Source organism: Mobula birostris, chromosome 3 (genome assembly GCF_030028105.1).
Source record: "Mobula birostris isolate sMobBir1 chromosome 3, sMobBir1.hap1, whole genome shotgun sequence".
NCBI lineage: Eukaryota > Metazoa > Chordata > Chondrichthyes > Myliobatiformes > Myliobatidae > Mobula > Mobula birostris.
In genome coordinates this window covers 13,533,438-13,545,528 of record NC_092372.1, presented here as the reverse complement: position 1 = coordinate 13,545,528, position 12,091 = coordinate 13,533,438, and the positions used below count along the sequence as shown (strand labels likewise).

At 41.4% G+C, this 12,091-nt stretch overlaps 1 protein-coding gene across 4 annotated transcripts in view; it reads right to left on the bottom strand.

Annotated features, from left to right (window-relative positions):
- LOC140194900 (WD repeat-containing protein 7) overlaps positions 1-12,091 on the bottom strand; it is a 619,189-nt gene that overhangs the window by 416,413 nt on the left and 190,685 nt on the right. The window lies entirely within an intron of this gene.

The following is a 12,091-nucleotide window of genomic DNA, read 5'->3' as shown; positions in this document are numbered from 1 at the left end:
TTTCCATAATTCTTCCTTGCAACTGTGGTTACTTACTTTGAAAGTTGAACTTACTCCTTTCTTTAAGATAGTTCTATTTCACTCGAAGTCTATCTGTCTGCCTGTTAGTACAGTTAAATCAGTTCATTTCAATTTCAAACTTCCATGTATTATTCCAGGGAGTATACAGCCAGTGCAGGGTTTCCCCTGTGGCCATTCCCCTGAACAAGTGTACCCTTTTGGAAACTGTTAGAGGGAGGTTCATCAGCGCACAGCAGCAGCAGCTAAGCCAGTGGCACCATGGCTGACTCTGAGGCTCAGCAGGGAAGAGTAAAGTCAGACCCAGAGATGGGTTAGGACAACGGACTGGAGATTCAGTGGCCATGAAAAAGATATGAAGATTGCGTGCGGCCTCGCTGGTGCTATGGTCCAGGATGTCTCAAAGCAGCTACAGAAAATACTCAACAGAGAGGGCGTGTAGCTAGAGGTTGTGGTGCACAATAGTACCAAAGACATAGGTAGGAAGGGGGAAGAGGTCCTATACAATGAGTTCAGGAATTAGGGAAGAGGTTGAAGAGCAGGACCTCCAAGGCAGCAATTTCTGGATTACTTCCAGTACCATGTGCTAGTCAGGGCAGGAATAGGATTACAGTACAGATGAAAGCATGGCTGAGGAAGTGGGGCCGGGAACAGGGTTTCAGATTTTTGGATCATTGGAATCTCTTCTGGGGAAAGTATGGCCTGCATAAAAAAGACAGGTCACGCCTGAATCTGAGGAGGACTAATACCCTTGCAGGCATATTTGTTAGAGCTGTTGGAAAGGGTTTAAACTAATTTGGCAGGGGGATGAAAACCAGAGTGAGGATGGAGAAGTTGGCATACAAGTTGATGCTTTGTGTAGTGAGACTGTGAGGAAGGACAGGGAGATGATCGGACATAATTGCCTTTAGTGAGATAAACTGAAGTGTAACATGGGGGAAAAATCAGAAAGGGTGACAAATAGAGGGCTGAAGATGTAACATTTGAATGCACACGGTATGTGGGGGAATAAAGTAGAATATCTTTTAAGTACAGTTAGAGGTTGGCAGGTGTGACGTTGTGGGCATCACTGAGTTATGGTTGAAAGAAGATCATAATTGAGAGCATAAAATCCAAAGGTGCACCTTGTATCAAAAGATAGGCAGAGGGGGTGGTTTCCTGTTGGTAAAAATTGAATTCAAACCCCAAGGAAGAGGTGATATCAGATGGGAAGATGTATAATGCTTGTAGGTAGAGTTAAGAAACTGCAAGAATAAAAAAGACTCTAATGGGAGTTATAAACAGGCCTGCAAACAGTAACCAGAGTGTGGGATATAAATTACGTCAGGAGATAGAAAAGACATGCAATGTTACGATAGTCATGGGGACTTCAATATGCAAGTAGATTGAAAGGATCAGATCGGTGCTGGATCCAAAGAGACGTTATTTGTAGGATGTCGCCAAGATGGCTTTTTAGAGCAGCTTGTGGTTAGGTCAACTTGGGAAAAGGCAATTCTGCATTGGGTGTTGTGCAGTGAACCTGATTTGATTAAGGAGCTTAAGGTAAAGGAAACCCTAGTCATCATAATGTGATAGAATTCACCCTGCAGTTTGAAAGGGAGAAGATAAAGTTAAATGTATCAATATTAGAGTGGAGTAAAGGGAATTACAGAGGCATGAGAGAGGAGCTGGCTGAATTTGATTAGAGATGACATAAGAGCAATGGTTGGAGTTTCTGGGGGCAGTTCAAAAGGAACAGTACAGAGACATCCCAAATTTGAAGTATTCTAAAGGAAGGATAAGCCAGCCAATAATATCAAAGAGGATACAAAAAGTTTTTTTAGATATATAAGGAGTAAAAGAGAAACAAGAATGGGTATTGGAATGATGGAGAGATAGTAACAAGACCATAACATATAGGAACAGAAGTAGGCCATTCAGCCCATCGAGTCTGCTCCGCCAGTCATGGCTGATCCAATTCTTCCAGTCATCCCCACTCCCCTGCCTTCTCCCCATACCCTTTGACAACCTGGCTAATCAACAACCTATCTATCTCTGCCTTAAATACACCCAATGACTTGGCCTCCACAGCCACTCGTGGCAACAAATTCCACAGGTTTACCACCCTCTGACTAAAGTAATTTCTCCACATCTCTGTTCTAAATGGATGTCCATCAATCCTGAAGTCGTGCCCTCTTGTCCTAGACACCCCTAGCATGGGAAATAACTTTCCCATATCTAATCTGTTCTGGACTTTTAGCCTTCAGAATGTTTCTATGAGATCTCCCCTCATTCTTCTGAATTCCAGGGAATACAGCCCAAGAGCTGCCAGATGTTCCTCATATGGTAACCCTCTCATTCCTGGAATCATTCTCTTGAATCTTCCCTGAACCCTCTCCAATGTCAGTATATCCTTTCTAAAATAAGGAGCCCAAAACTGCACACAATACTCCAAGTGTGGTCTCACGAGTGCCTCAAAGAGCCTCAACATCATTATATTCTATATCTCTAGAAATGAATACCAACATTCGCCTTCTTCACCACCGACATTTGAGAATGTCAAGAGACAGACTGAGTGTAAGAGGACTAGAATACAAGAGACAGACTGAGTGTAAGAGGACTAGAATACAAGAGCAGGGATGTGATGCCGAAGCTTTATTAGGCACAGGTGAGGCCTCATCTTGAGTGTTGTGAACAGTTTTGGGCTCCACATTTAAGAAAAGATGTGCTGGCATTGAAGAGGATTTAAAGGAGGTTCACAAGGATGATTCTGGAAATGAAAGGTTATGAGGAACATTTGGTGGCTGAACCTGTACTTGTTGGAATTTAGAGGAATGAAGAGGGATCTCACTGAATCTTTCAAATGTTGAAAGGCCTAGACAGAGTAGATGTGGAAAGGATGTTTCCCACAGTGGGATAGTCTAGGACGAGAGGACACAGCCGCAGAATAGAGGGGATGCAGAGAAAACAGAGATGCAGAGAAATTTCTTTAGCCAGAGGGTGGTGAATTTGTGAAATTTATTACCACAGGCAGCTGTGGGGGCCAGGTTGTTGGGTGTATTTAAGGCAGAGCTTGATAGGTTCTTGACTGGACAAGGCATCAAAGGTTAGAGGGAGATCTTTCAAGAATCACTAGATTCTGGAATGGTCTGGAGGACTGGAAAATTGCAAATATCACTCTACTCTTTAATAAGGGTGGCAGAAGAACAGAAATTATAAGCCAGTTAGCCTGACTTCAGTGGTAGGGAAGACGGTGAAATCCAATATAAAGGATGACATTTCGTGGCATTTGGAGGCACATGATAATGTAGGCCAAAATCAGCGTAGTTTCCTTCATAGAAAATCTTGCCTGACAGATCTGATGGAATTTTTTGAGGAAATAACAGGAAGGAAAGGACAAAGGAGCATCAGTAGATATTGCTTTCTTGGATTTTCAGAAGGCTTTTGAGAAGCTGCCACACATGAGGCTGCTTAACAAGATAAAAACCATGCAGTAAAGATACTAGCATGGAAAGAAGATTGGCTGACTGGTAGGAGGCAAAGAGTTGGAATAAAGGGGCCTATTCTGGTTGGCTGCCAGTGGCTAGTAGTGTGCCACAGGGGTTGGTATTAGGACTGTTTTTTTTTATATTATATGTTAACAATTTGGATGACAGAATTAATAGCTTTGTGGCCAGGTATGTGAACAATACACAAGATAGCTGGATGGGTAGGTAGCATTGAGGAAGCAGAAAGTCTGGAGAAGGACACAGACATCTTAAGAGAATGGACAAAGAATTGTCAGATGGAATATAGTGTAGGGAAGCGTATAGTAATGTACTTTGGTAGAAGGAATAAAGGCGTAGACTATTTTCTAAACAGGAAGAAAATTTAGAACTCAGGGCAAAGGGACTTGGGAGTCCTTGCACAGGATTCCCTAAAAGGTCAACTTGCAAGTTGAGTCAGTGGTAAGGAAGGCAAATGTTCGTATTTATTTCAGGTGCACTAAAATATAGGGGCAAGAATGTAATGCTGAGGCTTTATAAGGCATTGGTCAAAGAGCACTTGGAGTATTGTGAGAGGTTTTTGGCCCCGTATCTAAGAAAAGACCTGCTGGCATTGGAAAGGTTCACAAGGAAGATTCCAGGAATGAAAGGGTTAGCATATGAGGAATGTTTGATGGCTCTGGGCCTGTAGTCACTGGAATTTAGAAGAATGGGGGGGTGGGGTCCTCATTGAAACCTAATATTGGATGTGGAGAGGATGGTTCCAATAGTGGATGAGTCTAGCAGCAGAGGCTCACCCACTATAGGACACAGAATAGAGGAATGTCCACTTTGAAAAGAAATGAAGAGGAATTTCTTAGCCAGAGGATTGTGAATTTGTGAAATTCATTGCCACAGATGGCTGTCAATTGAACTACATTTCTCTTTCAACCACAAATTATGTAAGTTGCTCAATTTCCACATAGAGATCCAAAGAATTCTATGTACAAAGTCAACATTTAAACTCTTCAAAGTGCATTTTATATATAGAACACAAGCCTGTCAAAATTCTAACACTCGTTCTTCTGCTTGCAATACAAGTCAACGTGTCATGCGTCTTCCAAATTGCTTGCTGTGGCAGGATACGTACATCCAGTGACTTCTGTATAGTTGGGTCTTGGATTTTTTTTTTAATTTATTCATTCGTGGGAGAAGGTGGTGACGAGCTGCCTTCTTGAACCGCTGCCGTCCCTGGGGTGCTGTCAGGAAGGGAATTCCAGGATTTTGACCCAGCAGCAATAAAGGAATGGCGATGTATTTCCAAGTCAGGATGGTGAGTGACTTGGAGGGGAATTTCCAAGTGGTGTTGTTCCCAGGTATCTGCTGTTCTCGTTCTTCTAAATGATAGTGGTTGTAGGTCTGGAAGGTGCTGCCTTAGGAACTTTGGTGTGTTGTTGCAGTGCATCTGATAGATACTACACACTGCTGCAACTGTTTGTCGATGGTGGGGGGATTGGATGCTTGTGGAAGGGGTCCCAATCAAGTGGCTGCCTTGTACTGGATGGTGTCGAGCTTCTTTTGAATGTTGACGGAGCTGCACTCATCCAGACGAGTGGCGAGTGTTCCATTACACTTCTGACCTGAGCCTCGTAGATGGTGGACAGCCTTTGCGGAGTCGGGAGGTGAGTTACACGCTGCAGGATTCCTAGCCTTTGACCTGCTCTGATAGCCACGGTGTTTATATGGCTAGACCAGTTCCATTTCAATGGTAACCCTCAGGATGTTGATAGTAGGAGATTCAATGACGGTGATGCAACTGAATGTCAAGGGACAATGGTTAGAACCTTAACAGCTTTAAGTTCCTCAGCATACACATCATCGAGGATCTCACGTGGTCTGTACATACAGTGACATGCAGAAGTTTGGGCACCCCTGGTCAAAATTTCTGTTACTGTGAATAGCTAAGCGAGTAAAATATGAACTGATTTCCAAAAGGCATGAACTTAAAGATGACACATTTCTTTAATATTTTAAGCAAGAAAGCTTTTTTTATTTCCATCTTTTACAGTTTCCAAATAACAGAAAAGGAAAAGGGCTCGAAGCAAACGTTTGGGCGCCTTGCATGGTCAGCACTTAGTAACACCCCCTTTGGCAAGTATCACAGCTTGTAAACACTTTTTTCAGCCAACTAAAAGTCTTTCAATTCTCGTTTGGGGAATCTTCACCCATTCTTCCTTGCAAAAGGCTTCTAGTTCTGTGAGATTCTTGGGCTGTCTTCCATGCACTGCTCTTTGGAGGTCTATCCACATTTTCTCGATGATGTTTAGGTCAGGGGACTGTGAGGGCCATGGCAAAACCTTCAGCTTGCGTCTCTTGAGGTAGTCCATTGTGGATTTTGAGGTGTGTTTAGGTTCATTATCCTGTTGTAGAAGCCATCCTCTTTTCATCTTTGGCGAAAATCCCCCAAACAAGAATTGAAACACTCTTGGCTGGCTACAGAAAGCGTTTACAAGCTGTGATACTTGTCAAAGGGGGTGTTGCTAAGTACCGCCATGTAGGGTGCCCAAACTTTTGCTTCAGGCCCTTTTCTTTTTTTGCCATTTTGAAACTATAAAAGATGGAAATAAAAAAGTTTTCTTGCTTAAAATATTAAAGAAATGTGTCATCTTTAACCGTGCCTTTTGGAAATTAGTTCATCTTTTACTCGCTTAGCTATTCACAGTAACAGAAATTTTGACCAGGGATGTCCAAACTTTTGCATGCCGCTGTATCAGCTGTGTGGTGAAAAAAGCACAACAGCGCCTCTTTCACCTCAGACGGTTAAAGAAGTTTAACATGAATCCCCAAATCCTAAGGACTTCCTACAGGGGCATAATTGAGAGCATTCTGACTGGCTGCATCACTGCCTGGTATGGGAACTGTAATTCCCTCAAGCACAGGATTCTGCAGAGAGTGGTGCAGACAGCTCAGTCCATCTGTAGATGTGAACTTCCCATTATTCAGGACATCTACAGAGACGAGTAAGTAAAAAGATCATTGGGGACCCTAGTCACTCCAACCACAAACTGTTCCAGTTGCTTCCATCTGGGAAACGGTACCGCAGCATTAAAGCCAGTACCAACAGGCTCTGGGACAGCTTCTTCCACCAGGCCATGAGGCTGATCAGTTCATACTGATACAATTGTAGTTATATGTTATATTGACCGTCCTGTTGTACATACTATTTACTACTACTATTTATTACAAATTACTATAATTTGCACATTGCACATTTAGATGGAGACATAATGTAAACATTTTTACTCCACATGTATGTGAAGGATGTAAGAAATAAAGTCAGTTCAATTCAATTCTTGTTGGAGATGGTCACTGCCTGGCACTTGCGTGGCTCGAATGTTGCTTGCCGCTTGTCAGCCCAAGCTTGGATATTGTCCAGGTCCTGCTGCATATGGGTATGAACTGCTTCACTATCTGAGGAGTCACAAATAGTGCAGAACATTGTGCAGTCATCTGCAAACATCCTCACTTCTGACCTTATGATGGAAGGAAGTTCATTGATGAAGTAGCTGAAGACGGTCGTTCCTAGGACACTTCCCTGAGGAACTCCTGCAGTGATGTCCTGAGGATGAGATGATTGACCTCCAAAGATCACAACCATCTTCCTTTGTGTCAGGTATGATTCCAAACAGCAGAGCATTTTCCCCCTAATTCCCATTGACTCCTTATGATGGTATCAAAGCTCAAGCATTGTTGCAGGAACATTCATTCCAGTGATCAGTATGCGAACCTACCTCTGATTTCCGCACAATGGGTGTGTTGTCCTGAATCAGGTTGCAAGCCACTTGCCACAGAGCATCCAGGCTTTAATCTGTCCTTGCAGCCAGTATTGATAAGGCTGGGGAACACACATAAAATGCTGGAGGAGCTCAGCAGGTCAGGCAGCATCTACAGAGATGAATTAACAGTTGACTTTTCAGGCCGAGATCCTTCAACAGGCCATCTCAGCTCAAAATGGCAATTGTTCATTCCTCTCCATAGATGCGGCCCGACCTGCTGAGATTCCTCCGACATTTTGTGTGTGTTGCTCCGGATTTCCAGCATCTGTAAAATCTCTTGTGTTGCTGATAAGGCTGATTCAGTTTACCAGTTGCCCCTTTGACTTTGAAAAATTCTACTAGAGGTATGAATGGGGATTATCTGAGGAATTCTGAATACACTTCAGTTCTGTATAACAGCTAGCTAACTGCTCTGGTCTCTTACCACATTACAAAGGAGAGGCAATTGATAAAAATGAAAAGCTAAGAATGTTTTTTAAAGGAACTGCTTTTGTACTTTCCTAGGTTGCAACAATATCCCAATGAATATCCTGTCCAGGGATAAGGTCCAGCACCTGGCCATGTGGTGTGCCAACAATAACCTGGCCCTTAACACCAAGGAGATCATTGCGGACTTCATGCATGCTAGGAGCCACACTCACATCCCCATCTACGTCAACGGGGCTGTAGTGGAGCATGTATCAAGCTTCAAATTCCTTGGTGTCCACTTTTTGAAGATCTCAACTGGTCCCTGAGCTCCTCCATCCTGATCAAAAAGGCAGAACAGCACCTTTATTTCCTGCGGAGCATCAAGAAAGCTCAACTCTGTCCCAGGATACTGACGGACTTTTACCGCTGTACCATTGAGAGCATACTTACCAACTGCATCTCAGTGTGGTATGGCAATTGTCCTGTATCGGTCCGCAAAGCACTCCAGCATGTGGTGAAAACTGCCCAGCAGATTATCGGCACCCAATTGCCCACCATTGAGAACGTCTACCATAAACACTGCCTGGGCAGGGCAAAAAACATTATCAAGGATGCATCTCACCCTAACCATGGACTTTTTACTCTCTTCCCATCCTGTAGGCGCTACAGGAGCCTCCGCTCCTGCACCAGCAGGTACAGGAAGAGCTTCTTCCTTGAGGCTATGACCCTGCTAAACCTCACATCACAGCACTAAGCAGTATTGCACCTATATTGTACTGTCTCAGTACTTTTATATTTGTGTGCTGTAGCACTTACTTTTTATTCATAGTTATTTTGTAAATAACACTATTCTTTGCATTTCTGGTCAGATGCTAACTGCATTTTATTGGCTTTGTATCTGTACTCGGCACAATGACAATAAAGTTGAATCTATCTAATCCAATCTAATTTAAATACTTCAGATGTGAGTACCCAAAAGTCTTCAGCTTTCCTTAACTAGCTCCTCTGGTCAAGGGATTCCAAATCTTTTTTATGCTATGAAGCCTTGCCATTAACTGAGGGGTCATTGGACTCCACATTGGGAACCCCTGCTCTAGTTAGTGCTTTATTTCTCTCAAGTCCATCAGGCAAACAACTCACCACAAACTCTGCAAGAAATCTTATGCCAACTTCTGATCTGTTGTCCCTATCCCTACTTTCACCACTGAATATTAATCAATGAGGTACAAGTTTGGAATAGGAACAGCTTAGTCTCGTTATTTCATTTAAGGAGTTTGGCTTATTTCATAAGCTTGGCATAATTCAAATTACTTCCTAGTCAACGAAACATACATTCCACGTGTAGTACCCATTGCAAGCGCTCCTTAATATCTACTTTTAATGAAACATGATTCTGGTCTCTTTTCCCAATGTTTGCTATACGTTGAGATTTGGTAAATCAGTAATGATGGAATGATGGGGGAGGCTCAAAAGGCCGAATGGTCCAATTCTGCTCTATATCTTGTGGTCTTAAAAGTTTCCCTGATCCTGCACCTCTAATACACCTTGGGATAAATTAGAACATTAAATCATTGTACAAACACAAGCTAATGTTGCTACTCTAGTAGCCCACCAGTAACACCAATGGATCATTCAATCCACAATAGCTGTTATTTGACGGGCTGCAGCACTTATCTCTCTTCCATCTTCAAAGACAAAACTACAAAACTACAGCTATTTATCCCAATTCTACCACTAACACATGAAAAAGCCACATAAAATGCCAATGAATTTATTTTATGGCTGGTGATTTTAGACTAATCAGGTTTGAATTCCATGTGACTCAAATCAAAGTACATTTATTATCTAGGAATATACAAATTATATAGCTTGAGATTTGTTTGCTTACAAGCAGCCACAAAGCAAGAAACCCGAAGAACCGAATTAAAAAAAAGACAATAAAAACTGCACAGATAAAGAGGAAAAAAATACACGTCATGCAAGCAATAGATGCAAACAACAGCATTCTGAAGCAGTCATAAACAACAGAAAATCTGCAGATGCAGGAAATCCAAGCAACACACACAAAATGCTGGAGGAACTCAGCAGGCCAGGCAGCATCTATGGAAAAGAGTACAGTCGATGTTTTGGACCAAAACCATTCAGAAGTCATTTTGTGTGTGTTGCACTCCGAACCAGACCGAGTCTGTAGATCCGCTCCCAGAAGCAGCCTGTTCATATCAGTTCACATTAGTGGGGCAAAAATACCGCAAAACTCGCAGAGAAGACAGCTACTGGAGAGAGGGAGTCAGCTGATCCTCACCTCCACACTCATGCTTTCCACTCTGTCTGGGCCAGCATTTAAGTTGTCCAAGCATCAGGTAGTGCCTCGCTCAAGGACCTGGATGCAGACACCGCACAGCCCGAAATCGTTCTCGATCTTGCGCTTGGAGCAATCCAACCTCGCACCCGGGTTCGGTGGACAGACATCAAAATTCTTCTGCATCGACTCTTCTCCAAATCGTGCACTCCAATAGTCATAGTCATAGTCATACTTTATTGATCCCGGGGGAAATTCAATACCAACTTGGTCTGCGACCACATCTTAAACACATTGCATTCTGGCTTTGCAGTACACCAGTATGGCTCATTCTTCAAATCTGCTTCATCACTGCTTGCTTCTTCATTGTTTGCCATGATAGCTGACCACAATTTACTTCAAAAAAAGGTGTTATTAGTAATGTTTTTAGTCTTATTTCTTGCCTTCTGAACTACCAGTACGTTGTTGCACAACTTCAACAGTACCATCTTAAACTGGAAGTCTCATCTTAAATTTTGAAAATTAGAATTTGCCCCATTGAGCCTGCTTCACCATTTACATGTATTAAGAATTTGCTGTCGTGTGTCAGTGCAACATGCAACAAAAACATTTAACAAATATAAAGAATAAAGAATTATATAAAAATAAAGTTAGAGGTTAAAATATGGACATGGAAATTAATTATGAAGTATACATAAATGCTAACTAGTATTTACAAGTAAACAGTATTATATAAAGTGTTTGCAATGCAGTGCAGTGATGGGGGTAATAGATACAGGGGCATGGGGGGACTAACTAATATGGTTGACCAGACTAACTATCTGGGGGCAGAAACTTTTGAAAGATGATGTAAAATTTTTGTTTTAATAGCCCTAAAGCACTTTCCAGAAGGAAGATTTTGGAAAAGGCTGTTTGCAGGGCAGATAGGGTCCACAATAATTTTTCCCGCCCACTTCTTTGTCTTAGACGTATACAAGTCCTGCAGTGATGGCAGACTGCAGCCAATGACCTTTTCTTCCAGCCTTACAGCTCATTGTTGTTTTCATATATACTGAGATAGAAATTGTAAGCAGAACCATATTTTGTACAATATACCAAACATTTTAGCAGTTATGTGTTGTGTAAAGTCATATTGCTATATTGACAAGTTATTTCATCTTTTTTTTTCCTTCACTGCACTTGCATAATATTCCTGGGAGTAAACTCCATCAAATCAGTGTGGTGAAGCTGACATAAAGCAAGTGCCTTATTCTGAATTGAATAATTAATCTTCCTATCAATCACATTGAAAAATCCTAATATATTATGCAACAGCACAGATAATGTTCAGTCAAACTTGCTTATAACAGCATTCTAAAAACAGTAGTCCATGAAATCCTTGCAGAGAGCAACACAGGTATCACCACGTAGACTTTGGTTTAAAGGTGGATTATAGCTGAGATGGAAATAGCTGCATAAAGCCATTCAAACTCAATAAATGCAAGCTTAAAGAGGGAAGTCCTACAAGAAGAATCTAAAATTTAAAAAAATTGATGAATAATTGATGACTGGTTAAAAATGGTAACTTATTTCCCCATTTTTCACCCAAAACAAATCAGCGACAATAAAGACTGCCAATCCCCATCTGAAAATAACAGTTAATAACTTTTTTAAGATGTTGATACCTGATCAGTAATTTGACAAACACCATTCGTTGCCCCAACATGTTACATCTTACTTTTCACTTTTTTAAAAAAAATAGTTGTAACAGTTAAGCTACTGAACTTGTGGGGATAAGTAATCCCAGATGAATGCAGAAATTTATAGTCAGAAAATTTATTTTTGATAAAGCTATGATATAAAATTTTCTATCTTCCAAATCTCATTTCAATTATAAAAAGAAAAATGAATTCTAAATACCATTCAAAATTTACTAAAGTACCTACTGGAAAGAAACCACATTCCAATACCTCCAGTACATTAATTTTAAGTCATTGAATTTTAACCTCTTATCGCACAATTCAACAAAGTAGAATATATTTCAACATAAAAGGATGAAGTGGGATGATTTCACATTGTGTATTTAGCCTTCTGCTGTCACTTTAATA